The following is a 4,704-nucleotide window of genomic DNA, read 5'->3' as shown; positions in this document are numbered from 1 at the left end:
CCCTGGGGGGTGCAGGCCCTGTTGCCACAGCTCATGATCCATACAGGCAGTGTGCCTTGGCACCATCTGGAGCCCAGATCTGAAGTGAAGGCAGCCATGTCCCCTGCAGAGCCACCAGGACAGCAGCTCCCCGCCTTGAGCAGCTTCTGCAGTGCAGGATGCCTGTGGTGTGGCCACAGAGCTTCCGCACCTTCCCTGGGCATGCAGCCCTGCTCTCTGCCTGCACTTGCCCAACCTGACCGCTGTGTGTAAGAGCACTTCCTTGCACTGGGGGCTCATGGGGAGGGTCAGGGGCGCTCTCCCCGAGGGAAGCGCACTCCCCACAGCTGCACACATTACCCCTGCCCTGTCAGGCAGCAGGAATGGGTCTGTGGGTCAGAGCCTCAGTCTCCATGGGATGTCCCATATCAAATAAAGCGTCAGTGCCAGGAGGTCTGTATGGTCTCTTGGGACTGGGACCCAGGGAGGGATGCAAGCGCATCTGGTGACAACTCTGCAGCAGGCAGCACTCCGGTTCAGGGCTCAGGGCTTGGGGTTTGGGGTTTCTTATTAATTCAGACAACCGCAAAACTCAGATGCCAGCAGGCCAAAGTGTACTTTGGCACTATGTAGGAAGAAAGAGTTTGCTCCATGTATTAATAGAGTGAACAGGAATTGAAAGAAAATGAACATTTCGAGCATCTTCCTGGTCCTATGCTGCATAGAAGCAATATATCAGCTTCAGTTCTATCCTATTAAAGGTGTGCGGCAGGGCTTCCCACCTGGCAGTGCCGTCTGATTATTCATTCCATTCCTGCGTGTGATGTACGCTGGTTCCGATGGCACAATTGGATCGGCGGCACTGGCCCCAGAACTCCACCCCATGTTGGGTTCAGTGATCCTGAAGCAAATAATGAATCAAGCAAAATGTACTGCTGTTGTATCTACTTAAAAATACACAATGACAAAATAGTCTTAAATTAAAACTGTGGAAACAAAGGAGTAAGAGAGTGAGGACAGGAGAGGGCTTTTAGATGAACCAGAAGGAAGCTGAGCAATCTAGAAATGAGAACCAAGCACAAGGAACAGACAGAGAACTGAAGGCAGTCAGGTATCACGGAGGCCGCTCCATCAGCGCACGCCCAGGCAGCCCTGGAGCCGCCTTCCGCGCAGGGCTGGCCTCCAGCCGCCCACCAGGCCTCCCCCTTCCCTGCCGCTCCCTCTCCGACAGGGGCTCCCGCTATCACCACAAAGAGCGACATACGGTTGTAAAAAACTAATTTATTAATGAGTACCTATCTCACCAATGTGCAGTGACACTTATTTCAGCATTCACGTGGACTCTCACTCCACCCAAGGCCACACAGGTAGCCTGAGAACTCCAGGGACACCAACAACGCCGCAGGAGAGGGGACCTTTCCTGAGGGCCCGGCCGTGCGCTGTCCTTGGTGCTGCCGCCGCCCTGGCTGAGCTCCTTGGATCTCAGTGCCACAGTGCTCCGGCTTGGACCCGGCAGCTGCCTCTCCGCAGCGCTTCCCATCTTCAGTATGGTGCTAATTTCGATGAGTTTTCCCTTTTCAACCTGAGGAAAACACATGTGGCTTCTGTTACCGGATCAGGGACCTCCACTGTGACCAGAGACACGCTCAGCACAGCAGCGGGCCCGGGCAGGCCCGGGGAGCAGGCCGCAGCGGGCAGGGATGCTGCGGTCACTGCCCTCGTCTCGGTCTACACCAGAGCTGAGGAGAGGAGCTGATTCCACCCGTGCGCTCCCCAGGGCGAGCCAGCCTCACCCACTGCTGTCTCTGCTCAGGATCACTGAGTTCTTGCTCTGCCGCTGCACGGTGAGGGGGTCTCAGAGGGCAAGTATGGCAGACAGCACCGTCCTCCCGGGCTCCGGGCGGGCGGAGCGGGAGGGCGGGCATGTGGGCCCTCGTGACGAGCCCTGGGCAATAGCAGAGTACCGAGAGCATGCACGAGGAAGCCCTGTCTGGCCTGGGGCTCCCAGGAAAGTATTCTGCAGGAAAAGCGTACAAAGACGTCATCAGGACAGGAGTCACTTGGGCAAGGGAAAGCAGAGGACACAGGCGCTGGAGAGGAGAAAGGAGAGAGGCGAAGAGGCAGCGCGGTTTAGAATGTTCTGAGGGATGAGCACATGCAACAAGACGTGTGAGAAAATAATTCATTATGCTCACTCCAGTTCTGGAAGCCTCTGCCTGAGTAGAGCAGGGACCCGCCACTGAACTGCCTGGGCCACCAAGGTGGAGTTGACTGTGGCTCTGTGTCCCGTGCCGCTGCCTCCCACTCAGAGGCTCGCCAGCCTGTCAGCTGCCTTCAGGACACGCCTTCCACGCATGTGGATGGTTCACAGCTACAGCACAATCACCTCCTACCTGTACTACCACAAGGCTTTCCAGCTGGGGTCTTACTTCGAGGATTAAATCTGCTTCACACTGAAATAGTCTCATTATTGTGACCCTTCCAAAATAAAAGCAGATCATTATCAATGTTTTTTAATCTTTTCACAACTTCCTCGGGAGTGAGTCAAAGTCTTCAGCATGGCTAGCAAGACCCCAAGGCATTTGGCTTTTGCTTACACCTCCACCTTTCCGTCCAATTTTTAATTCATTTTTATGTATTTATTGCTTTGTTTATATGATATGAAAGAATAACACTAATTTAATTTATTAGCAACTGTTCTGAGAACTCTTTCCCACCATATTCACATGTCTATAGATGCTCTACACTTCCAAAGGGTAGTGTTTGAAATTATCTTGGGTTTGACTTACACTTGAGTATATATTTTTCTAATACTTTCTTTTTACAGAGGGCCATTATCTCTCAAAGAGACATTGTCTGTCACTCTTCTGGTACAGTAATATTATCTACTGTTCTAGATAAGCGTGGAATTCTCAGAGCTCAAGACAGAGGGAGGCAGGCAGAACCGAGGCACCACTCAGGGGTTCAGGCAGGAGAGTCGCTCCATTGAGAACCCCGGGCTTCTGAGTCCCCTGAAGAGCAAAAGGGAGGAAGAGACCCGGCAGCTGGAGTCCCAAGGGCCAGGCCTGGACACTGCTCAGGCCCCATCTGTCCCCAGGTGCATGTCCAGCTGAGTGGTGGGAGACAAATGCAGGCACTGGTGATCGACCACGTCCCAACACTGACTCGGACCTGAGGCTCCCTGCACTTCCTAACTTGGTCGCTTCTACCCAGCTCCTAGGGAGTTCTTAGAAATGGCTGTCAGTGTAAAACTGAAAGCCCTTACACACACACACACACACACACACACACACACACACACCATTTGTTGGTGACATGCAAGTTTCTGAAAGGTCATTTAAGTTTTAAAAGAGACCAACATTTCAACAACCTTCAGAGGTGATGCACAAACTTGCGAGGCTGTAGAAGAACAGTTAACCTCATAAAGTGAAGCACGAAAGGAAGACCAGCTTTAGTGCGTCACTCCAAGCCCACAGTGGCTTCCTGGTCCTCACCCCTGTGCATGAACGTGCACTTGAGGACACTGAAGGGAGGAGGAGGAACCTCACTCCAGGGCCTTTCCATGGCTGGTACTCTGTGCCCCACAGCAGGCGCGGTGGGCAAGGCTCCTCCTCCCACCCAAGTGCCGACAGAGTGACCCCAAGCCCGCAGCCTGTGGAGGCGGAGTGGGGCTCACGGCAGCAGCCGTCTTCTGCTTGCTTCACTTGCTGCCTCTCGCTTCAGGCCGCTTTCAGACAGTGGGGCTCCGGCGAGACACCCAGAAGGACACCGGAGGCTCCGGGCTCTGCCTGCTCCCGTCCCCCAGTGTCCCCTTCCACAGCTCCCCTCTCCTCTGTCTGCCACGAGCAGGACACTTATGGCAAGGACCTGTAGCGGGCAGGTCAGGCGTCCCCACTCAGCTTCCCCGCAGGGGGTGGAAGGGTGGGGTGCATGCGGGGTGGCACTGTGCCCCTCACCAATGCCAGGGGGAGCCTCTGCTCCCCGACACCACCAGCCAGCATGTCCTGGCTATGACCCAGCCACCCAGTGCCACCAGGCATCACTTGCTGCTCTGTTCTGATTGTGTTCTTTATTTTGTTCATATGTTCACTCAACAAAGTCTTAAGTACGTGTCTGGCTCCAGGGTCCAGGACAGGTCTGGACTCCAAAGGCACATGTCGTACAGAGAAGGGATCACGCCCACACAATGCATGCGGAAGACCGCTGTCCTGAGGGCAGTGTGTGCAGAGCTTTGAAGTGCTCCTGGAAGCGGAGCCACCTAGTAACGGCCTTGTAGCCAGAGGACTCTGGGGAGCAGCGTTCCTTCCAGAGCTCGATAAAGAAAGCAGCCCCAGCACGCCTGTGCAGGAGGCGCCGCTCTGCTCTGCCTCATCCCCTCCCGCCCAGTGTGGGATGCTGCTGTCCCTCAGGGACCCTGAGAGCCAGATGCGAGGCCAGAGGGCCCCCAGGCTGTCCAGGAGACCCAGGGCCCCAGCCAGTGGGGCGGAGCTGGACACAGAAGCGTCTGGGCACTGAAGTCTATTGGTAGAGCAGTGCACTGCGCAGAGCCTGCCGGCCCAGCCAGCAGGTGCCGGCCTCGGGAGCACATGCGCTACGTCCACTTGCTTGTAACTTACAGCGGGACGTAAGAATGAGTGAGGCAAGGTTCTGGCCTTGGGAGACTTCTGGTCACAAAAGGACACGCACACAGATGGGACACATGCACAGTGGCACCTCGATTCACAA

The sequence above is a fragment of the Octodon degus genome, unplaced genomic scaffold (assembly GCF_000260255.1).
Source record: "Octodon degus isolate 3935 unplaced genomic scaffold, OctDeg1.0 scaffold00148, whole genome shotgun sequence".
Classification (NCBI taxonomy): Eukaryota; Metazoa; Chordata; class Mammalia; order Rodentia; family Octodontidae; genus Octodon; species Octodon degus.
Note: the sequence above shows the minus strand (reverse complement) of the source record.